The sequence below is a fragment of the Bos javanicus genome, chromosome 12 (genome assembly GCF_032452875.1).
Source record: "Bos javanicus breed banteng chromosome 12, ARS-OSU_banteng_1.0, whole genome shotgun sequence".
Classification (NCBI taxonomy): Eukaryota; Metazoa; Chordata; class Mammalia; order Artiodactyla; family Bovidae; genus Bos; species Bos javanicus.
Genome location: NC_083879.1, coordinates 30,609,856 through 30,634,797, shown reverse-complemented (window position 1 = coordinate 30,634,797; position 24,942 = coordinate 30,609,856). Strand labels below are relative to the sequence as shown.

Sequence of the window (24,942 nt, the reverse complement as noted above, 5' to 3'; positions counted from 1 at the left end):
CAGTCCTTCCAATGAATATTCAGGACTGATTTCTTTTAGGATGGACTGGCTTGTTTAATGATTTGTTTAATGATTATTTTCTATTTCCTCTCCTGTAGATATCAACCTTTTTCTTGTCTTCTGGGATGAAATTATATCCAACACACACTGTCCACTTTTAACAGGCTTTCAGTGTCAACAGTTGAAATTGGCAGGAGTGGAGGAGGAACGACACAAGGAAAGAAAATGAGTCAAAGAGAAAAGAGGAGAGGGAAAACCTCAGCCTCTTAAACCTCAAGAATTGCTGTAGCTTCCCAGGCCAGCCTCTCCCTCTGGTGGGAGGAGTTGGGGGCGGTGGGGGGGGCGGGGGACGCGGAGGGGGCGGTCCTGGTTCGCGCAGCCCGTGGGTAGCATTACCGACTGCGACCGGCAGAGGACGGCTTCCCCTTGTTTAAGGCAAATAACGGCACCCGGAGCTGCTATTCTCCCTGGGAATGCAGGTTTAAAGGCGCTTGCCTAAGCAGAGATCTTCTCAGCACGAACTGTAAATACATCTCGTCTTAGCCTTTACCTCTGTCGAAAGGGCAAAAAGGGGCTGGTGGAAAAACAAGCTGCTCGGCAAGGTCGTCAGGACACTCGCACACATGTTCGTGCATCATCCAGGTCTGGATGAATAAAGGTTTGGAGGAGGGGCTGGGCGTGAAGACTGGCCAGGAGGGGCGAGACCCACCCTGCTCCGGGAGCGCAGACTCTGGGAGGGGGTCAGAAGTCCATGGACCAGTCAGGGGAGCCCAAAGCCCCTGGAGGCGTTGGCACGCGTACCCACCCGCTCCTTGGGCGAGTCATGCTCAAGACCTGGGTGATCCCGCCTCCCAGGCCCGGGGAGAGCATCCCCTCCCGGTCCCATCCCCTATATTTCTGCTTTTCCCTGAACCCCCCCACCCTCCAAGTCTTAAAGCAGGTCCTGAAGGAAGATAGCAGACCTTAAGACATTGTGTAGTTCCCTGAAAGAAGCAGGGCTTGGACCCACATGCTCTCTGGGCACCTGCTCCGTGCCACACAAGACCAAGCTCTGACTCCGATGAACTTAGGTTTCAAAGGGTGGGTAGCAGGTTATCAGTTGGTGAATGAATGAGCAAGGTAAATCCAGGAAGTGAGAAAGGCTGTAACAACAGGATAATGTGACAGAGAACCCAGGGCAGGTGGGGCAGCGGGGGTTGAGGAGGGGCGGGAGTTGGGGGGCAGGTAGCACAGGCTTTCCAGGGACGTGATTTGGAGTTGAATCTGAAATTCCTTGTTCAGAACACCGCTCAGAGGTCTTCCCTGGTGATCTAGTAGCTGAGACTCTGAGCTCCCAACACAGGGGTTCCATCCCTGGTTAGGGAACTAGATCCCACATTGCAGATCCCATGTGCCACAACTAAGACTCTGGGCAACCAAATAAATACATAAATAGATTTTTTAAAAAAGAAGAACATCCCTCAGGTAGGATCAATTATTTATCTTCTGGAGTAGGTTCTTTCCAACCAAGGGGCCAGCAAAGACCCCTCGCCTTCACACAGGCTTGAAATTAGGGGGCAAAATGATCTGATTTGTGTTTTTAGGATGCCGTTCTGGCTACTGTCCAGAGCAGATCCAGGAAAGGACAGGAGACATCAGTGGGCATCAGTGGGCCAGGCCGAAGAGGACCACTTCTGGCCCCGCAGCCCACATGGAGATCCACAAGCCCACCAGAAAGAAGGAATGGTGGCCCTCACACAGCTCCGCCCTCCTCACTTCCCGGTGACCTGCTGGGAACCCTGTGCCCTTGGAGACATTGTTCAGCTCCCTAGGAGAAGCTGGGCTTGAACTGCATTTTTTAGATGGCGTTACTGTTACCGAGGTCAGGGGCAGCGGCAGAGAGGAGCAACCCAACATCCAAGGAGTGGTGGCTGCACCGGCGCAGGAGGGTCAAGAGGAGCTACTCCGTGATCAAGGTCCGGAGGGACAGCTGTGAGGAGATACCCCTCGTCCAAGGTAAGGAGCAGCGGCTGCGCTTTGCTGGAGCAGCCATGAAGAGACACCCCACATCCAAGGTAAGAAACACCCAAGTAAGGTGGTAGGTGTTGCGAGAGGCATCAGAGGGCAGACACACAAACCATAATCACAGAAAACTAGTCAATCTAATCACATGGACCACAGCCTGGTCTAACTCAATGAAACTAAGCCATGCCGTGTGGGGCCACCCAAGACGGGCGGGTCATGGTGGAGAGGTCTGACAGAATGTGGTCCACTGGAGAAGGGAATGGCAAACCACTTCAGTATTCTTGCCTTGAGAACCCCATGAACAGTATAAAAAGGCAAAATGATAGGATACTGAAAGAGGAACTCCCCAGGTTGGTAGGTGCCCAATATGCTACTGGACATCAGTGGAGAAATAACTCCAGAAAGAATGAAGGGATGGAGCCAAAGCAAAAACAATACCCAGTTGTGGATGTGACTGGTGATAGAAGCAAGGTCCGATGCTATAAAGAGCAATATTGCATAGGAACCTGGAATGTGAGGTCCATGAATCAAGGCAAATTGAAAGTGGTCAAACAGGAGATGGCAAGAGTGAACGTCGACAATACAGGAATCAGCAAACTAAAATGGACTGGAATGGGTGAATTTAACTCAGATGACCATTATATCTACTACTGTGGGCAGGAATCCCTTAGAAGAAATGGAGTAGCCATCATGGTCAACAAAAGAGTCCGAAATGCAGTACCTGGATGCAATCTCAAAAACAACAGAATGATCCCTGTTCGTTTCCAAGGCAAACCATTCAATATCACAGTAAATCCAAGCCTATGCCCCAACCAGTAATGCTGAAGAAGCTGAAGTTGAACGGTTCTATGAAGACCTACAAGACCTTTTAGAACTAGCACCCAAAAAAGATGTCCTTTTCATTATAGGGGACTGGAATGCAAAAGTAGGAAGTCAAGAAACACCTGGGGTAACAGGCAAATTTGGCCTTGGAATACAGAATGAAGCAGGGCAAAGACTAATAGAGTTTTGCCAAGAGAACGCACTGGTCATAGCAAACACCCTCTTCCAGCAACACAAGAGAAGACTCTACACTTGGACATCACCAGATGGTCAACACTGAAATCAGATTGATTATATTCTTTGCAGCCAAAGATGGAGAAGCTCTATACGGTCAGCAAAAACAAGACCAGTAGCTGACTGTGGCTCAGACCAGGAACTCCTTATTGCCAAATTCAGACTTAAATTGAAGAAAATAGAGAAAACCACTAGACCATTCAGGTGTGACCTAAATCAAATTCCTTATGGTTATACAGTGGAAGTGAGAAATAGATTTAAGGGACTAGATCTGATAGATAGAGTGTCTGATGAACTATGGACAGAGGTTCGTGACATTGTACAGGAGATAGGGATCAAGACCATCCCCATGGAAAAGAAATGCAAAAAAGCAAAATGGCTGTCTGGGGAGGCCTTACAAATAGCCGTGAAAAGAAGAGAAGCGAAAAGCAAAGGAGAAAAGGAAAAATATAAGCATCTGAATGCAGAGTTCCAAAGAATAGCAAGGAGAGATAAGAAAGCTTTCCTCGGCGATTAATGCAAAGAAATAGAGGAAAACAACATAATGGGAAAGACTAGAGATCTCTTCAAGAAAACTAGAGATACCAAGGGAATATTTCATGCAAAGATGGGCTCGATAAAGGACAGAAATGGTATGGACCTAACAGAAGCAGAAGATATTAAAAAGAGGTGGCAAGAATACACAGAAGAACTGTACAAAAAAGATCTTCACGACCCAGATAATCACAATGGTGTGATCACTGACCTAGAGCCAGACATCCTGGAATGTGAAGTCATGTGGGCCTTAGAAAGCATCACTATGAACAAAGCTAGTGGAGGTGATGGAATTCCAGTTGAGCTGTTTCAAATCCTGGAAGATGATGCTGTGAAAGTGCTGCACTCAATATGCCAGCAAATTTGGAAAACTCAGCAGTGGCCACAAGACTGGAAAAGGTCAGTTTTCATTCCAATCCCAAAGAAAGGCAATGCCAAAGAATGCTCAAACTACCACACAATTGCACTCATTTCACACTCTAGTAAAGTAATGCTCAAAATTCTCCAAGCCAGGCTTCAGCAATACGCGAACCATGAACTTCCAGATGTTCAAGCTGGTTTTAGAAAAGGCAGAGGAACCAGAGATCAAATTGCCAACATCCGTTGGATCATCGAAAAAGCAAGAGAGTTCCAGAAAAACATCTATTTCTGCTTTGTTGACTATGCCAAAGCCTTTGACTGTATGGATCACAATAAACTGTGGAAAATTCTTCAAGAGATGGGAATACCAGACCACCTGACGTGCCTCTTGAGAAACCTATATGCAGGTCAGGAAGCAACAGTTAGAACTGGACATGGAACAACAGACTGGTTCCAAACAGGAAAAGGAGTACGTCAAGGCTGTATATTGTCACCCTGCTTATTTAACTTCTATGCAGAGTACATCATGAGAAATGCTGGGCTGGAAGAAGCACAGGCTGGAATCAAGATTGCCGGGAGAAATATCAATCACCTCAGATATGCAGATGACACCACCCTTATGGCAGAAAGTGAAGAGGAACTAAAACGCCTCTTGATGAAAGTGAAAGAGGAGAGTGAAAAAGTTGGCTTAAAGCTCAACATTCAGAAAATGAAGATCATGGCATCTGGTCCCATCACTTCCTGGGAAATAGATGGGGAAACAGTGAAAATAGTGTCAGACTTTAATTTTTTGGGCTCCAAAATCACTGCAGATGGTGAGTGCAGCCATGAAATTAAAAGACGCTTACTCCTTGGAAGGAAAGTTATGACCAACCTAGATAGCATATTCAAAAGCAGAGACATTACTTTGCCAACAAAGGTCTGTCTAGTCAAGGCTATGGTTTTTCCAGTGGTCATGTATGGATGTGAGAGTTGGACTGTGAAGAAAGCTGAGCACCGAAGAATTGATGCTTTTGAACTGTTGTGTTGGAGAAGACTCTTGAGAGTCCCTTGGACCGCAAGGAGATCCAACCAGTCCATTCTAAAGGAGATCAGTCCTGGTTGTTCTTTGGAAGGACTGATGCTAAAGCTGAAACTCCAATACTTTGGCCACCTCATGCGAAGAGTTGACTCATTGGAAAAGACCCTGATGCTGGGAGGGATTGGGGGCAGGAGGAGAAGGGGACGACAGAGGATGAGATGGCTCGATGGCATCACTGACTCGATGGACATGAGTTTGGGTGAACTCCGGGAGATGGTGATGGACAGGGAGGCCTGGCGTGCTGCGATTCATGGGGTCGCAAAGATTCGGACACGACTGAGCGACTGAACTGAACTAAACTGTTACTGGAGACTTGGAGGTTTTGCTGAGTAACTAACCCAACATCTCACAGATGATAATAAAGGACAGAGGTGATATTCAAACCCAAGTCTGTTGACCCCAGCACGTTGTGCTCTGAATCCTGTAACCACAGCCTGCCCGTCTCAGATCTGGGCCCCAGGGCCTCTGGAGCAGCTGGAGAAGACAACCTAGGAGGAACAAGGCCTTTGCTGCATCATCTCTTCCCGGACTGTCCTTCTCAGCAGAGGCAAACCCACCACTACCACGAGCACACAGAGAAATCAGTTTTCCATGGGCAGGTTCTAATCCAGACAGTCAGTGGGCCACACTGGCTGCCCCACTCCCAGCCCGGGCAGTCCTGGCTGTTTCCTTCATTCAGCCCCATCCACGGCACTAGGAGGTGGAGATGGGAGGGAGGTGGAGATGCCAGGAAGGCAGCGAGTGGAAGCTCTGGAGAGTATGAACAAGGCCCAGCCACACCTTGCCTGACATGTTCCTCCCAGAGCCCAAGCAGGAGAAGACCATGTGTGGGGAGGGGAAGCAGGGCCTCTAGCTCACTTAACAGAAAGTACACAGGAGCCAGCTTGAAGGAGCTCCCACTGATCAAATCTGGGACAATGAGTCCATCGAAACCAATAATGACGGCAATAACTCTAACACATTGAATTACAAATCTGTAATCCAAGGTGATACCAAAATCTGGCTCTGTCTCACAGTAGCTGATGACCTGGTTCAGGCCACAAATCGCCTCTGAGCCTCAGGTTTCCCCCTCTGCGCAGTGGGACGCCTGTCTTTGTAGTGTTACTGTCAGATCAATGATGATAAAGGTTACAGCAGTACCAAGTTGGTCTCAGGCCCTCAGAGACTGAATTCTGCAATCAGGCATTTGGATTCTGCTTCAGGTAACTTATTTAATATGTTTAAAGCTGGTTTACTCAAATGCAGAGAAACAAAAGCAGTAGTTTCTACCTCACAGGGTTGCTGTAAGGATGAAATTAAGTGATGCATACAAACACCTTAACCCCTCAACAAGCTTCTAGTTTATCACTGTAGTCATTTTTTTTAATTACATGAAAGGTCTAGAAGCTATGACATCTCAATAGTAATAAACACACTAGCACACACGTTTTGTTTTCTAAATACCATTCCTATTAACAGGTGCCAGAGCTCCTTAGAGAAATAGCCAGGTCCAGCTGTTTCTTGCTATTGGGAGAAAAAAAAAAGCAAGGTGAGCCTGGACCATGAATCAGGGCTCACTTAACAGAGATGTGTCGAAAGTACACAGGAGCCAGCTTGGTGGAACTCCCACTGATCAAATTTGGGGCAATGAATCCACCAAAACCAATAATGATGCCAATTAACCCATATAACACATTGAATTAAAAATCTATAATCCAAAGTGATACCAAAAAGCAAAACAAAGGGCTTGAATTTTGCAACCCACCGATGTACTATGGGACTCGGGCAAGGATCGCCAATGGATCAGTGGATGCTAACATGAAGATTGCTGGGGAACAGAATAGTGCCAGGATCTTAAAGCAGCACCCCACAAGCTTCTCATTAACTACAGAATGTAAGCAGTGCCTTTTCGTGGAAAGACCTGGTTATCATTATTTTTCATCAAAGTTAGCATTACCAGAAATGGGCTTATGTACCTCTTGGAGGGGTTTCTCTGGGAAAATATAGCAAAATGTCAGCTGGTGAATCCAAGTGTAAGATATATTCATTGTACTGTTCTTTCAACTTTTCTGTAGGTTTCTGAGTGAGTGAAAAAGTTAGTCGCTCAGTCGTGTCCCACTCTTTGTGACCCCATGAACTGCAGCATGCCAGGCTTCCTGGGCCTTCACTGTCTCCCGGAGCTTGCTCAAACTCATGTCCATTGAGTCTGTGATGCCATCCAACCATCTCTTCCTCTGCTGCCCTCAATTTTTCCCAGCATCAGAGTCTTTTCCAATGATTCTGTCCCTAAATCTGTGACTTTCTTCCCCACTGGTGTCCCTACATCCAGTCATGAGCTCTCTACTCTCTGCTGGATGCCTGCCCGCCCTCCAGACCTCAAATCAGGGAGGCATGCTGCCCACACTTATACCCCTAACCTGCTCTTCTCATACCCCTAACCTGCTCTTCTCCTCTCTGTCTTTTCTGAGTTAATGGTGACTCTCTATTCTTCTGCAATCTAGGCAACCTCCTGACTCCTCCAGCTCATCCATCCCCTAAATCCCATCAGTCACCCAAATCCTGCAGATTCCACATCTCATCCAGCCCTCCCTAACGTGCTCACCGCCTTCGAGCAGGTCTCACCAGTTTCCCTCTGGATTAACTGAATGAATCCATGGTTCCCCAGCTTTTCAGTCTTGCTTCCTCCAAAACGGCTCCTATACCGCCCATACAACAATCTTAGGTACAAATCTGACCCTGTCACTTTGCTACAGAGTGCGAAGCCCTGCTATACTCAACCTGGCGGTCTGGTATTTCCCTCGTTGTGGTCTTAGTGGGATATTCTCAGAACCCCAAGGTGTTGTCATTTGTAGCAAGAAATATGTATCTGATCCCTGTCTGTCCTGTCTGGTTACCCTGTCCCCATCTTCCTGGCAGAGTTCTCAAACACTTGGAATTTCCTAAGTGTTGAGAGAAGTAAAGGTGGTTTTTGTGATGTTACTGAGGTGACTTCTGGAAAGCCCCCAAGTCTCTGAGGGTGGTGGGGGCCGCTCACCAGAAGACCTAACTGCAGGATGAGAGGGTTGGGATTTATAGTCCCACCCCCAGACCTTCCTGGAGGGGACAGAGGCTGGAGGTGGAATCCACTCCCCATGGCCAAGGAAAATGGGGCTGGATCCCACATGTTGCAACTGAGAGCTCACTGCTCTCAAGTGGAATTTACAAACTGAAACTAAAGATCGTCTTGCTGGCACTGAAGTTCCTGTGTGCCTCGACTGAAACCAGCGCAGCCAAATCAATAAATAAAAATAAGCATTTTTTTTAAAAGGATGGCATTTGTTTGGAGAGCTAGGGAATGGATCTACAAGCTGCCGTGCTGGGCCCCAGACCCCATGGGGCCAAAGCTCCTTGGTTGGAAACCTCACCCAGGTATCGCTTCTGGCTATTGACGCTTACCCTTTGTGCTAGACCAGTCACCTCATCAGTCACCTGGTTTCCTGAGTTCCGTGAGCCCCTCTAGAAAATTAATTGAAGCCCAGGTAGGGGTCGTGAGAACCACCGATTTAGAGTCAGTTGGTCAGAAGCACAGGGCTAGTGATTGGTGTCTGAAATTGGGGGTCTTGTGAGGCTGAGCCCTGGACTCATAGAATGTGATGCTCCCCCAGGGAGAGTTTCAGAATTGGGTTGAATGGGCAGAGGTGGGGGGACACCAGGCTGGTGTCAGAGAACTGCCTGGTGCAGGGAAAACCCCCCATGCTGAACCTGGTGTCAGGAGCTCACCCTGACATTCCTGCCTGGTTCCCATCTCCAGGCTCTACCCAGGTTTCCCTGTCTACAGTGCTCACCACTTCAAGGATGCCTGACATCCTGCTAGACCCAGTACGGACCTCAGCATCCCTTTTAGGGCTCCCCCAGCGACTCAGATGTGAGTCTGCCGTCTTCTCTTGTTCAGTCACTCAGTCGTGTCCGACTCTTTGCGACCCCATGGACTGCAGCACGCCTGGCTTCCCAGTCCTTCACCATCTCCCGGAGTTGCTCAAACTCTTGTCCATTGAGTTGGCGATGCCATCCAACCATGTCAGCCTCTGTCGTCATCCCCTTATCCCCCTGTACTGCCCTGTATTCTGAGAATTCACGTCTATGTCTGTTTCCGCGTTGGGCTCCCAGGAGGCAAGGACACAATCTTAACTTGCTCTCTCCAGTGCCCATCACTCTACTTGACTTTGTCAACATCTGATTGCTTCAAAAACTCAATCTGAGAAAACCCTAGGGTCATGAAACATTTAGAACTGGAAGGGGAGCCGCAGAACCCCTAGTCAAACACCCTCATTTTCACCTGAAGACATTGAGAATGAGAGGTAGGTGGCTGGCTTGTCGTTGCTAGAACTGAGATTCTTTCTCGCTTCCCTTCCGTCCATGTGAAGTCAGGTGAATAAGAGAACTTGTGTAGGGGAGTGAGGAGACAGCAGGCTCACACGTGCCATATACCCGGGAACACCTGCCAGTTTTGAGGATCCTTGGAATTATAAAAGATATGGAAGTCCATCACTCCCCTCACCAGGGTCCTGACTGCGTTCAGGGGCCTGGCCTGGTCTCGGTCACACCCTCCCACCCAGCACGAGGCTGAACAGCGTGAGGGTTGACTCTCCTGCCCAGCTCAGAGGGCATCTCCAGGGTCCGTGTTCCTTTTATCACCGTGTTATACTCATCAGGGTTGTTAAGCCATTTGGTATCCCAGGCAACCTGCAAGCAGCTCCTGGATGTTTTAACTCAAAGAAAAGACATTTCCAAAGGGGCAGAAAGCTCTCCTCTCTAGGGTTTACCTCCACGGGCTCAGGAAGGCTAGTGTATAACCTTCCAAGGGACTACTCCCTGAGAGACTGGGTGCTCTCTTGGGCTCTGGGGGGTGGAAAGGAAGGACTGGGAGAGGAATATCAGCTCTGTAAGAACAGGTGTTTTTTTTTTTTTTTTTTTCTAACTATGAAAATAGATTTCTGAAGTCTGAAACCCCAGCTGAGTTTTTCTGCAGGGGAATCCACAGGTTTCTGCATTAGCCCAGATGGCAGGTTAATCTTGAAATCGCCCAGTCAGAGACCTGAGGCAGAGCCAGTGGTTTCCTGAAAAGTCCCCAACCTGCTCAAGACAGCCCCGTGCAGCCCCGTTGCCCTTGACGCAGAGCCACCAAGGTGCTACCCAAGCCAGCCTGCTTGCAAAGCTTACTCCCCATCACCCCTGCCCATTTCCTTTTTTTGAAACCTCACCCTTGAATTCAGTTTCAGGGTTCCTATAAGTCCCCCAGGCTGAGAACATCAGACATTCTGATGATTTTCTAGAGCCTCCATTCATAAAACACCTGGGCGTTTCCACGTGGGGTGTCTTGTTCTTCACAGGGAAAGAAACAAAGGAAGTTGCCAAGCCCGTGTCTCCGTGAGTCATTAAACCCTCCTGCCCGCATCCCCAGGATGGCGGGGTCCCACAGCCCCTGAGGTCTGCACACCTGGGAGAGAAAAACGATGCTTGAGTTAAGTAGAACCTTTAATAAACAGACACAATCAGGCCGAGTGTGATGACAAAGTGTGCTGCTTTTAGGCGTGGTCCGCAGGGAGGCCAAGCCTGGCCGTGCACCCTCCGAGGTGTCGCCTTGTGAAAGTCCCCACAGCCCCTGCCTCTGCCAGCATTCTCGTGTAGCCCGCCCTCCGCAGGCCGCATCGGTGGGCTGCGGGTGTTTCCCTTGGCTAGTGTTTTGCAGGACCTGGCTCCGATCAACTGATTCACTGATACTTTCAGGGTCTCCGAAGCCCTGTGATTGCACTCACCCTGCCCCTTCTCCACCCCGCTCTGCCCCTGTGATTGCCGAAGCTCTGGTGGTACAAGGGCAGTCGTCCTGAGGCTACCACCAACAGTCAAGGGCACAGGCCCTCGCCAGGTCTGCAAAGGGCACTGACCCCCATTAGCACAGGAAGCTCCTATTGCCCTATTGGGACTTCTCTGGCAGTCCAGTGGTTAAGAATCCACCTGGCAATACAGGGAACATGGTTGGATCCTTGGTCAGGGAATGAATCCCACATGTCGTAGGGCAACTAAGCCTGAGTGCCACACTACTGAAGCCCAGAGCCCGTGCTTAGCAGCAAGAGAGCCCACCGCAATGAGAAGCCCAAGCCCTTGCACAGCAACAAAGCACCCGTGTGCCGCAAAAAGGCCCAGCACAGCCAAAAATAAACGGCAGAAAAGAACTTATTGCCAGGAAGGAAACTCAGCCCCTCCTGTGGGGTCATTCTTCTGATAGGATTAGATCCTAGGTTGAATGCTGCTTAAACTGAGACCCTGTATTAGTCAACGTTAGTCTCAACCCCTGGAAAACACCCTGATGCTGAGAAAGATTGAAGGCAGGAGGAGAAGGGGATGACAGAGGATGAGATAGTTGAATGGCATCACCGACTCGGTGGACATGAGTTTGAGCAAGCTCCAGGGGTTGGTGTTGGACAGGGAAGCCTGGCGTGCTGCAGTCCATGGGGTCAGAAAGAGTTGGACACGACTAACTGACTGAACTGAACTGGTCTCAACCCCTGGTGGCTCAGATGGTAAAGAATCCGCCTGCAATGCAGGTAGACCCAAGTTTAATCCCTGGGTTGGGAAGATCTCCTGGAGAAGGAAATGACAACCTACTCCAATATTCTTGCCTGTGAATCCCATGGACGGAGGAATCTGGCAGGCTACAGTCCATGGGGTCACAAAGAGTCAAACACGACTGAGCACACACAGCCTCCACCGTGAATAGTGAAAAACCCCAAATCTCAGTGGCCCAAACAAGGCAGTGTTTGTGTCTGTCTCACGTCCCCACGGAGGATGGAGTTGGTGAGTTCTGGGCAGTTACAGGGACCTTGAGGGGCCCAGCCACTTCCATCTTGCAGCTCTGCTCTGTGTGCTTCGGCTGCCAAGGTCTCCTTGGGTATCGTATCTCTAGTCCAGCAACAGGGACAGAAAGGCCAGAAGGGGACAGTCCCTCTTTTTAAGAGCACTTCCTGGAAGCTGCAGCCACCCCTTCTGCTTACTTTCCATTGACCAGAATGTGGCTGGCATTCTCAGGGGGGTGGGTGGGCATTTTTGTGGTTACAAGGATGGGGGCGGGGAGGATGTGACTGGCATTTACAGACCAATGATGCTAGACATCCTGAAATGTGACCAGTAGTCCCACACCACAAAGAGTTTCCGCAAGTTCCTGTGGGGTATTGAGGTTTATAATTATCTAAGCTGAAAAAGACCCTGATGCTGGGAAAGATTGAAGGCAGGAGGAGAAGGGGACGACAGAGGATAAGATGGTTGGATGGCATCACCGACTCGAAGGATGTGAGTTTGAGCAAGCTCCGGGACTTAGTGATGGACAGGGAGACCTGGCGTGCTGCAGTCTGTGGGGTCGCAAAGAGTTGGACACAACTGAGTGACTGAACTGAACTGAAGCTTAGAAATTAACTCCTTTTGACATATTTACCAAAAACTACACGTGGTATTTTTTGAACTACTCAAATATACATTGAAATTTTCAAGTGTGCAATGATCAAGTTTTTTTTTTTTTTTCTTTCAGAATTGTACCAAGGCTTGTTCCCAATTTCAGAAATATGTCAACCACGACAGCTCCCTTCATTGTTACCACTGGAAAAATTCAGCCTTTGCCTGATGCCACATTCAGAGGGATTTATGTCTGTGTGCCAGCTTCCGGGGCCCTTCTTTCATCTTCTGGGAGAGACGTGACTGAGCATTTACAATATGTTAAGTGTAATATTTTGTTATAAGTTACTTTCCCTCTAGTTTCTCTTTAAAGTAATTTATTGATTTTTTTAAGCCTATAAATTTAATTTTAGGAGAATAAAGGAAAATTAGACAGCATTTGTAGAGAAAGAAATGGCAACCCACTCCAGTATTCTTGTCTGGTTTCCTGACTTGCCCATGGACAGAGGAGCCTGGAGGGTTACAGCATGGGGCCGCAGAGTCGCACACGACTGAGCGACTAAACAGCGACAAGGCATTTGTCATCGAAGGAGCTGCCAGGTGTGATGGGGAGACCACTGGCAGATGCATAGCCTCAGAGCCACGAAGGCTGACCTCGACCTACATCTGCTTCCTGAGCATCTTCACCTCATTTCCAAAGACTCCTGCCAACCAGCCTCTGCTCTCAGTTGCCTGTGGGTCCCAAGCCCAGACCCAGCTCTCAAAACTTGCCCCCATCAGCACAGACCATGTGGCTTCCGGTGTTGCGGACACAGACTCCCCCAGGAAGGTCTGTGACAATTCAACACAGTCATTTTGTCACCGGGGACATTCCAACATGCTTGCCTTACTCTTGGTTTGACCCATAGGTGGAAATTAAGCTTTCAGCTATTTCTATCACCAAGTAACAAAGGAAACAGATACTCTGTCCCCTTGGCTCAGCCTCACCTGTATCTCCTGCCATGCCAATCCCACTCCCTGCTGGGAAACGGGGCGCTTGCATCTCAGAGACGGGCTGAAGGTCAGGGAGGTCTGCTGGACCAACTTCTTGGCAGTAAAAAAATCTGTTTTTAGATTTTGTTATGAGTCTTCCTGGTATAGAACAGCCCTCCAAAATGGACTCATCAAAATGACTTTCTCAAAAATTCTGTTTCACCCCAAAGACCAGAGGAAATAGGGCTAAGAAATGGAGCGCACTAGAAAGGACCACCTTGGCCGGCCCTGGATAGACAGAAAGTGCCCAGCGGGCTCAGCACAGGCGACGACATGCCCGGCTCTTCCCACCCCACCCGCCACTGCCTCTTCCCTGCCTTCAGACGAGAGTGACAGCCTTGGGGCCCGGATAGGACACCACCGCCCTGGGGAGGGAAATCAGCCAGACTGCTTCAGATGAGTACGGATGCCTGGCTCTCAGCCCCGAGGCTTGCCTTTCATTGGTCTGGGTGGGCCTGGGCACTGATATACATATTTCTCAGCACTCCCTCGGCGATCTGAAACCCATACCACCAGGAATCTGCACCACAGCTCCTCTCAACAGCTCTCTCCAACATGCCTTTATTTTGGCATTTCCCATTTCTTCTAGCTCCAGGGAGATGTGTATGTGTGCTAAGTCCCTCCAGTCGTGTGTGACTCTGCGACCCTATGGACTGTAGCCCACCAGGCTCCTCTGTCCATGGGATTCTCCAGGCAAGAATACTGCAGTGGGCTGCCATTTCCTCCTCCAGGGGATATTCCCGACCCAGGGATCAAACTCACGTCTCTTTTGTCCCCTGCATTGAGTTCTTTATCACAAGAACCATCTAGGAAACTCAGGGAGAAGGCTTTGGGGATGTACTACGAAACAAAAATGTTCATTACTGCTTAATAAGATGAATTTAAGTCACCCACAATCTGTCCTCCTGTCTCTGCCCTGACTCCTCCCTTGATGGGTCTCCATGCGCCATCCCTTTCTGTTTTCAAACGGATGTCTGATAAGTCACCATATTTTGAAAGACACCCTGGTAAACGAACAGGGTTGTTTTGGGGTTTTTTTTTTGGTAGGAGGAGGATGTTGTTCCACCCACCCAGCTATAAGTCAAAGTTATTTCCCCCTTGTTTTATAGTCAAAGTCAAATAAAAGCAATTACAGCACCTGTTATGGAGAGAATTATGTCCCCCCAAAATAGATATGTTCAAGTCCTAATCCCTAGCACTTCTGAATGTGACCTTATTTGGAAATAGGATTGTTAGGAAAATAATTCGTTAAATCACAACATGGTCATAGGAGTAATCTGACATGACTTGTGTCCTTCTGAGAAGATGACCTTGTAAAGACCAACATGCATATGGAAAATGCCACAGGAGGATGGAGGGTTGGCCAAGGGACACCCAGGACTGCTGGCAACCTCAGAAGCGGAGCAGAAGTCCCAGGACAGAGTGTCCTCCAGAGCTTCTGAGTGAGCACAGCCCTGCCCACGCCGTGGTCTTGGACCTGTGGTCTCCAGAAGAGTGTGCGTTTCTGCTCTAAGTCACCCACCTCATGCTGCTTTGTTACAAGAGCTGAGGGAAAGGAATGCAAACAAAGTTATTATGCCCACTTTTGTTTGTTTGAAAGAGGCAGTAGGTTGTGATGGCTGAGGGCGCAGACTTCCGTGTCAAGCCACCTGGCTTCCTGTGACTTCCTACGTGGCTTTTCTCACGTGGAAAATGAGGACCCTAAGACCTTAACGCAGAGAGTTGTTATCGTCATTTAGGTGCTCAGTCGTGTCTGACTCTTTGTGAGCTCATGGACTGTAGCTCGCCAGGCTCCTCTGTCCATGGGAATTCTCCAGGCAAGAATACTGGAGTGGGTTGCCATTTCCTTCCCCAGGGGATCTTCCCGACCCAGGAATCAAATCAGTGTCTCCTGCATTGGCAGGTGGACTCTTTACCACTGAGCCACCAGGGAAGGCAGGTCCTGCAGAGAGCTGTTAGGAAACGTGAAAGAGGTGATGTCTAAGAAGAACCCAGGCCTGGCACTCAGAGGTCCTCCCAAAGTACAGGGGGCACTGAGGGACAGGGCCTGGAGCAAGGAGCCAGGCTGTCCGTACAGACAGAGGAGGGCAGAGGCCAGCCAAGTGCCCACCCCCCGGGACGCTGTCAGGATGAGGGCGGTGATACACGAGAGCCCTTGCAGCGAGCGTCACATCACCATCATCAGGCTGCCATCGATTCATCACTGTTTCTGAGTTCCAACCTGATGGTGTTCAGAGCAATGCGGAGAGTGGTGTGCTGGGCCACAGTTCACACCCCAGGCATCTGGCTGACACGCAGACAACAGCAAACCCATTCACTTGGGTCTCACTGCTTAATTATTGCAACTTGGCACGGCTTCCGGTGCCTTGAGAGCCCTTGGACACGCACCATACGTTTTGGGCAGGAAGGCACGGCTGGCACGGGGACGGGCCCGTCAATCCTGCAGCTCTGCTCTGCTAAGTGGTGGATGCTCTCCAAACACTCGGCCCCCAATGTACGGGAAGCAAAAGCCTGGCACTCAGAGGCACCAGGGCCACGCTCACCCACAACCCGCCTGCCAATCGTACCATCCTGCGTTCGTCACCAGAGGCAGTTTCCAGCCTGGTGGTGGAAAGAGGCGAGGGGGCAGCGAGTCATCAGCCAGCGAGATGTTTCATATGTGAGGAGGACTGGCCCAGGATACATAGAAGGCTAGAGCCCCTCACCCCCCAAGCCCGAGTGAAGAGCTGTGCGCCTGCCTGTCTTGGATGGCCCTTGACTATGGGTGCAGAGCAGAGATTGACTGAAGCCACGTCACCCACCCATTCATTCCTTTGATCAACCAACCAGCGTTCACTGAGCGTCTGCTCTGTGCTCAGCCCTGGTGACACAGAAATGACGGAGAAAGGGGGCCTCCTGAAAGGGAACATGGGTCTGGGCTCCCCCTATTCCAGAAGGATCCTTCACTGAATCCTTCGGGAGGCTGGAGGGAGCTGGCCCAGTTGCCAAGTTTGCTGATGACACTCATCGACAAGAGTGTAGCAACCTCTCTGATGGGCTGGGCAGACACGGGAGCCTGAGCTTCATTGGTGAATATTAAAAAGGTCTCACCCCTCACCGAACTTATATTAAGTCCCTAGGGAATGTGACATTTGCAACCTGAATATTTTCTAATCCTCTTGTGTGTGTGTGCACTGAGTCATGTCCAACTCTTTGCGACCCCATGGACTGTAGCCCGCCAGGCTCCTCTGTCCGTGGGATTCTCCAGGCAAGAATACTAGAGTGGGTTGCCATTTCCTTCTCCAGGGGATCTTCCCGACCCAGGAATCCAACCTGCATCTCTTGCGTCTCCTGCATTGGCAGGTGGATTCTTCACCACCAGCACCACCTGGGAAGCCCCAGGGAGACTTGGCCACAGTGATTTTCTACAGAGTTAGGAAGATGTCCTCACTTCTCAAAGCCCCAGGGTAACAAAAGGCAAACAATATACTCTCTCTCAAAGAGCTGGACACCAAAGCCAGAGCCCGCCAGCCATCTCACCACTTCCTGCTGAATGAGGCAGGCCTGTCGCAAAGGCAGATTTGGCTCCTGCTCCTGCCTGAGGCTGCAGCAAAGCCACCTGTTCCTGGAAGATGACTCAGAGGTGACCTCTCAGGGAGGACAGGAAGATGGTCTGACAGTGACGGGGCAGAGGCCGGGCAACAGGGCCCAGTGTCCAGCTGAGAAGGCCTTGCTGGCCTCTCAGGGCTGGCGTGTCCCATCCCTGTGCTGAAGCGGTGATGGGAGTGGGGGGTACTTCTGGAAAAAGAAGAGGGACAAGGTCTTTATCTTGAGATGTGGTTAGAGGAATATTCCTCCCCCCGGGGAATAGGAACGGAAGCAGAAGGCAAATGAAGTCTCAGGAGGGACTCAGAACCAAGCATCCAGCCGAGGGTGTCTCAGCTGTGGCTCTCTGGTCATCTGGGGCCAGGTACCTAATTCTTTGTTGTGTGTGTGTGTTGGGGTGGTGCGGTGGGTGTTGTCCTGTGTCTTGTGGAAAGTTTAACAGTATCCCTGGCCTCTGCCCGTTGGATGTGGTAGCCTCCTGCACCCCCAGCTTTGGTGACCAAAAAATGTCTGCAGATATTGCCAGGTGTCACCCAGGGACAGAATCGCTCCCGGCTGAGAGTCTCAGTCCAGCGGTCTCCTGGAATGAGTGTCCCCCGCGTCTGCCTGGTCGGCTCCCAGACCCCACTTCCTCTTCCCCGTGTCGGGACTCTCCCGGGTTTAGCTCTGAGACCCCCACGTCCCCTCAAGCACAGGCGGCCGGAACAGGTGGTCATTCTGCAGACTCCTCCGCGTCGTCGGCAGGAGCCCCACCCACTGTCCCTGAGCCCATGAGTGCGGCCGCCCCGCCCCTGCCTTCCCGTCCCTATTACCCTACCGTCCACATCCTCTGTAACGCAGCACCTATCGCCTCCTGACATCCTATTCGGGCTTCCCAGGTGACGCTAGTGGCAGAGAAACCGCCCCTGCCAATGCAGAAGCCTCAAGAGAGGCGGGTTGGATCCCTGGGTCGGGAAGATCCCCTGGAGAAGGAAATGGCAACCCACTCCAGTACCCTTGCCTGGAGAATCCCATGGACAGAGGAGCCTGGCGGGCTACAGTCCAGGGGGCCACAATGACTGAAGCGACTTGGCATGCGTGTATGACATACTATTTACTTTCGTGTGTTATTTACTGCCTGCCCCTCCTCTGCCAACCCCCCCCCCCACACACACCCATAAAAGCTACTTCAGGGCTGGGATCTCTGCTTATTTCACGGCTGTGTCCCAAGCACCCATCATAGTAAGGGCCCATGGGGGATGCTGAACCAGCATTGTTGTTTGAAGGACCAGGACTCGAAAACCATCATGAGTATCTGAGACCTCTGTCATTGCTCCACTGCTGGTTATTTCCACTTTCCCAGCGTGGCTCTGCTGGCCACAGGAAGGGTCGTTAAGACACAACTGTGTCCAGACCGGCCCTCGGGCCAACTCCAGAGCCACCCCCCTCCACCGCCCTGATCACATCCATTGCCAACCTGGGTGGACAAGGACAAAGCAATTAAAATCCCATCCATCCTTCCTCAGTATTGGGATTAAATCCAGGCATTAGGATTGTGGATGGTGGATTGTGGATGATTTTTGATGTTTCTGCATTTTTTTTTCCTTCAGATTTACCACAATGAACTTGCATTTATTTAATGATGAGAAAAAAAAAAAAAACAGGGAAAAATATAAACCTTACTCAGTCTGTGATTTTCACCATGACAGCTCCAAATAGGGCCTGGGGTCAGGCTCTTCTGCAGGACACGCTGAGATCTGCCTGCGGAGGGGGAGTCCCTTCCCGTCAGTGAGAGGTCTGTGAAATGGACTGTTGACTTCTTGTTTTGAAGATTGTTTGTAAGAATCAGTGGACATCCTGGATACAAATGAAGGCCAGTGGCAGAGGTGCGGAAATGGGCTTGTTGTTAGGGCAGCTCTGACCAGCCGCCAGAAGTGTGTTGTGTCCTAGGAGGCCTGAACAGTTACCCCGTCTCTCCAAGGGATCATGCCAGAGGAAACCTGGCTTTGAGGCTCTCATTCAGTTACCATCACTGTCAGGCCTGTGATTAGCCGTGTCTGGTGGACTTCAGAGGCCCTGCTTGGCTACAGCCTAACAGCCGAGCTCCCAGGACCCCCTCCCATTAGGAGAGGAACAGATGCCTTGGTTTCTCATGAGAGACCATCGTGACATGTATTAACAGCTCTGAAGTCCTGAGACCCACCAGGCCTGACGTTAATAAGCAATGTTCCCCCTGTTTCTTTCCTGCTCCGTCTCCAGAAATGGCTCCTCGTGAAGAAGATTGTCATGACAACCTGAGTGCAGGCACCGTGGCAGGTGGGCCGCGACAGAGAGGCCCCGCGTCCAGATGAAAGAGCCTGGTGAGGTTTCGGCCGTGGAGCTTGGCGGTGCAAAATCCACACGAGTGTGGAAGTCTGGTTTCATGAACAGAAAGCTGGGTTAGGGGCTTCTCCACACACGGGCTCCCGGCCCTGGAGAGGTCTGGAGGAGCCTCAGAGCCTGCGTGGACCTGTACCTGCCCCGCCAATGCCCCCAGCCCTGCCCCGGGGTTTCTGGTCTCTTTGTGCCTTCAACCCGGGTAACCGTGGTACCAATAGGGGAGCAGCGCCCCTTTGATGCCTCTGACCCAGAGCTGTTGGAGGAAGCAGGTTGCTGATCCCAGCAGAGCTGTAAGAGCGCTCTACAAAGCCTGGCGTGCTGTTTGGGGGCAGCAAGTTCTCTGCGGTCCTGAGCAGAAAGGGCAGGCCCAGTCTCCTCTCCCCGGCCGTGCGGGTAACCTCTTAGCCTCCAGGCCCCTGTCTGGTCTCGCAGGTGGAGCTCCTTCTGCCCAGAGGCAGACGGTCCCCCCAAGACACTCCCCCTGGTCCTTCTGACCAGAAGATCCAAGACCCCAGGAAATTGGCTTCTGCTGTGGAAAGGACAGGCCTCACTTGTCAGGACTCTTTGGATGGAATCCTGGCCCTGTCCCCCACCCTGTGTGACCTCAGGCAAGTCACAGAAACTTCTCCAAAACACATGCTGTCTCTCACCCTCCGGGTTCCCAAGCCCAAGCGGCATTAGGCTGACCTCTCGGCGGACACTGCTCCAAGTGCTATGCACACGCCTCTCACCTAGTCCCCACCATGGACCAGCACTATGATCATTCAGTCCCATTTTATAGATGAGGAAACTGAGGTCCAGAGATGTTAGGGTTCTTGCCCCAAATCGGAGATTCATGAGAGGCAGAGCCCAGAATTGGACCCAGGCGGTCTGACTCCATGTCTGTAAACAGTCAGCCCCGCGCTGGATTGTTCTGAAGCCTACACCAGCTTCTGCAGGACCCTCACCAATCTCGGCTTTCACCACGCATTCCTGTTTCTACGTCCCACTCACCCAGGCCTTCCTGAAGCAGCCAAGCCCACACTGACCTCCGGGCCTTTGAGTCCGCAGACCCACTGCCCAGGTCTCCCTTCTACTCAGCACCTGGCTGCATCCTCCCCCTTTGCCCCTCTGCCTGCACACCTCCTCCTCACAGGCTATGGGACCAAGAAGGGAATCATCTAGACTTCTGTCTGGGCCTCCTGTCAACTCGGAGGTGTAACTAGCCAGTCCATACCCACCAGGGGTCTCACTGTCACCTAGTCCTGTCTGCTCTGGGGGATGCTCCTTTCCATCCTCTGGGCCTAGTTCTTGCCCCTTTGTGGTTCACAGTCAGGTTGATTTAGGTCAAATCCCCTAGCCAACGAGAGAGTGTACGCACGGCCCACATGGCCCTCAGCTTCCATCATTATTCGCATCACAGGGTGGGGGTGGCGGTGATGGGGGGACTTGTTTTCAAACAGCTCCCCTACTAAGAAAACTTCACACACAGAGAAACACAGAACTACAGAAATCCTGAAATGGCATCCCAGCCATTTCTTCACCTGGATCTCAGACCTATTTGTCTGCCTGTTTTGAAAACTGGAAAGGCTGCATATAAAATTATAGAGATAATCTGAGCTTTTAAATGACGTTATCTGCCTGACTCTAGAGATTTACTTTTGCTTTGAGTAGGCACTTCGGCCAGGGGTAGATTATCTTAATCCGTCCTGGATGAGCTGATTCAAAGCCGGTTTCAGTCTGTGAAGGCTATTCCATTCCTGGTTCACCCTTATGGCAGGCAGTAACCCCTCTGTTGTCCCACCAAAGCCCTGGAGTGTTTCCTAAGCCCCCTCTCCTTCTTGGCAGAACCTGAACTCAAATGTTTGTTTCTCCAGTCTCTTTTCAGTAGACTGAAAGTTCTAACCAATTCCTCAGCCCCTCATCTGGCACATAGAAATTGGCAAATGCCTCGTGGGGTAAGGGACGGGAAGGCTACCCTCTCTATAATACCCTCTTCTTGATTTTGGCCCCTCAAGTCACAGCACCCTTGGGAGCTCTCTGATACCTTCCAAAGAGTTTGTAAAAAATATTTTATCTGGTTTTTCTAGCCTCAAGAGAGGTGGGTTTGATCCTTAGTTATCTCAAGGTGGGGGCTAATATGATATAAGCTAGTCCACCATATTGGAAGTGAACATCTCTATTTGAGTTAATCCTCATTTAGGTTTTTTTTTTTTTCCTAATTGTTCTGTTTTCCAATGCTTTTTTTTTAATTTATATATTTTAAATTGGAGGATAATTACTTTACAATGTTGTGTTGTTTTCTGCCGTACATCAACGGGAATCAGCCACAAGTATTTTATGCTTTGTTAATTTAAAGGTCTCACCAGAGTGTCTGGGGTAAGTGAGAATCCACATTTTTCATGCTGGTCTAGGATCGAACTCCTCAGGACAGGGAGGGTGAGGAAGGTGTCTGGCCATGGATTCAGATGGCACTTGTCCTAAACCAAGGTCAAAAAAGGTATGTGGATTGAAGGTTTCTATAGCAGCTGAATTCTCAGGCATTTTTCTTCAACAAGTCGACAAACTAGTTCGATTAATGCTAACTTTTCCTCCAGATAATGCAGCTTAGAAGCAAGGTAAGAGGCCATCTCCTGGTAAGAAATACGGTGATGTTGAGACCTACAGAGATTCTCAAACTGTGCAGGACCCTGAGGGTCCCAGGAAGAGCAGGTTTGGGAAGGTGTTCAGAGGGAGTGGAGCCCTGTCTCTGTCTTCAACCAGTTCAGCTCCCTCTTGGTCTATTTTATGCACTGGGTTTCTGACCAAGGTTTCCACCATGTGGACTCTGAGAAATTGTTCCATCAAAAAACTTTGAAACAGCTTCTTCTTATTGATAATCTGAGTTCTCTGGACAGAACTGACTTTCATAAGGCCGTACAAACGGTTCTTGTAAAGCCAGGACACAAACCAGCTGTTTTGATCATGGTTCAAGCACTTTCCACCACCTCACACTGAGTCACCTGGAGATTCAGTTTCCCAAAAGGTCCTTTGCTTTCAAAAAATGTTTCTCTTGAAGACCACTGTTCCTTAGTTTTTGTAGAGCTCTGCGGGCCCTTCTCACAAGCTCCCCCTAGAGGACATGGAGTGAACAAGGCTGTCATCTTTCTACTGATAGGACCAGAGGCAGCAAACCTCCCTGGAAGCACAGTGATGCCCTTCCTCAGAGACCCCAGGAGACCCTGCATCCCAGCTCCCGAGAGTCACTGTGTGACCGTGACAAGTCAGGCCACCTCACTGGGCCCTTAGCCTCCATAAAATTAGAAATCAAAAAGGCCTTCTTGTGGAAGGCCCCTCAAAGAATCCCTGCAAGAGGGCTTGAATCACCCAAGTATGGACACATTATCCTTCCTTCTCTTGGGAAGCCAAGGGTGTCAACAAGCCCAAATGAGGATGGCAACAGCTCAAAGAGAGGAGCTATGTCTCTGAGACCAGGGAGGAGGATATACAGCATCAGTGTTCTGGGCTAAAGTGTGCAGTGCTTCGTTGCTCAATCATATCCAACTCTTTGAGACCCCATGGACTGTAGCCCACCAGGGTCCTCTGTCCATGGGATTCTCCAGGCAAGAATCCTGGAGTGGGTGGCCATGCCCTCCTCCAGGGGATCTTCCCAACCCAGGGATTGAAACCAGGCTAAACCATGTCCACCACCCCCCACCCCAATTTCCTGTGCTTCCCCTGATATCTCAGTTGGTAAAGAACCTGCCTGCAATGCAGGAGACCCCGGTTCAATTCCTGGGTTGGGAAGATCCACTCATCTGGTAAAGAATCCACCTGCAATTTGGGAGACCTAGGTTTGATCCTTGAGTTGGGAAGATTCCCTGGAGAAGGGAACGGCTACCCACTCTAGTATTCTGGCTGGGAGAATTCCGTGGACTGTATAGTCCATGGGGTTGCAAAGAGTCGGACACAACTGAGCGACTTTCACTTTTACCCAAATTCCTATATTGAAGTCCTAACTCCCAGTACCTCAGAATGTGACTGTATTGGATGCAGGACCTTTAAAGAGCTTAATTAAGATACTGAGATCACCATTTTGGGTCCTAATCCAATATGACTGGTGCCCTTATGAGAAGCCAAGGGAAGAAGCCACAGGAGAAATCAGATCTGCTGACACCTGGATCTTGCATTTCAGCCTCCAGAACCATGAGAAAATGAATGTCTGCTTGTCACCCAGTCTGTGGTCCCTCGTTATGGCAGCCCTAGCAATCTAACACAATTGGCAAATCCCCTGCTCAGCGACGTCCCCCACCTCTTTGGAAATTATTCCTGTTTGCTCTTTTGACAATCTCTCTTGTGAATGAACTGCAGAGAAATTCAATCCTTAGAATGAGTGAGATAAATAAAGTTATAATGAGATGTTGCTATGGACCTACCATTTCTGCCCTGGGGGAGAAGTCACAGCGATGAAGACCCAGCATAGCCAAAATTAAATAAATAAGATAAAGATATTTAAGTTCTTTGTCCTAAACTGCAAAAATATGATTAAAACAGCTTCCTTGCCCTGGCACTGTAAGCCTTGTGTTCAGTACACAGTTAAGCTCGGGCTGCTGCTGCTGCTGCTAAGTCAATTCAGTCGTGTCCGACTCTGTGCAACGCTATAGACGGCAGCCCACCAGGCCCCACTGTCCCTGGGATTCTCCAGGCAAGAATACTGGAGTGGGTTGCCATTTCCTCCTCCAATGCATGAAAGTGAAAAGTCAAAGTGAAGTCGCTCAGTCATGTCCGACTCTTAGCAACCCCATGGACTGCAGCCTACTAGGCTCCTCCGTCCATGGGATTTTCCAGGCAAGAGTATTGCAGTGGGGTGCCATTGCTTAGGCATAGTCAAGAAATAATTTTTGAAAACAACGTACAGTTGTGCGACATACAGGCATAAGCGTATCTGTTTCATGAATGTCCTGTGACAAAGTGCTAATGGTAAAGAACCCGCCTACCAATGCAGGAGACTTAAGAGCCATGGGTTCGATCCCCAGGTTGGGAAGATCCCGTGGAGGAGGGCATGGAACCCCACTCCAGTGTTCTTGCCTGCAGAATCCCATGGACAGAGGAGCCTGGAGGGCTCTAGTCCATAGGGTCACAAGAGTCGGACACGATGGAAGTGACTTAGCACGCACACAATGAAAGGATACGATAGCAGTTGATTTTTCATTGAAAGGGGAAAAGAGGTGTCTTTCTCCAGCCCAGAACCAAGAGTTGGTCAGAGGAAAGGATGGGGGACGATTTCAACAGATAAATAACCGAATGTCTGAAGAGAATTTGCAAACACAATGGATTTCCTTCCCAAGGACTGGAAGTGGCGTGGGCAGCTGGGCAACGAAAGAGCTGCAGTCATTTCCCGCTCCATTTCTACAGACGGCAACAGAAACATGATGGCGGAGAACAACGCCAAGTGACAATCTTAATTTCATTCCTCGGGGATAGAAAACACACCCGTTTATTAAGTCTTTAAAAGCTGTAACCACAGATTGCGGCAACAAGACGCGACAGAGAGAAGAGAGCTTGGGTTG

General features: G+C 50.1%; 1 long non-coding RNA gene across 1 annotated transcript; it reads left to right on the top strand.

The window, feature by feature from the left end:
• The first annotated feature begins 226 nt into the window (after positions 1 to 226).
• LOC133258360 (uncharacterized) lies at positions 227 to 23,791 on the top strand. The gene is made up of 3 exons (XR_009739985.1): positions 227 to 642; positions 1,842 to 1,995; positions 12,576 to 23,791. It is a non-coding gene; the product is annotated as an uncharacterized LOC133258360 (long non-coding RNA).
• The last annotated feature ends 1,151 nt before the right edge of the window (positions 23,792 to 24,942 follow it).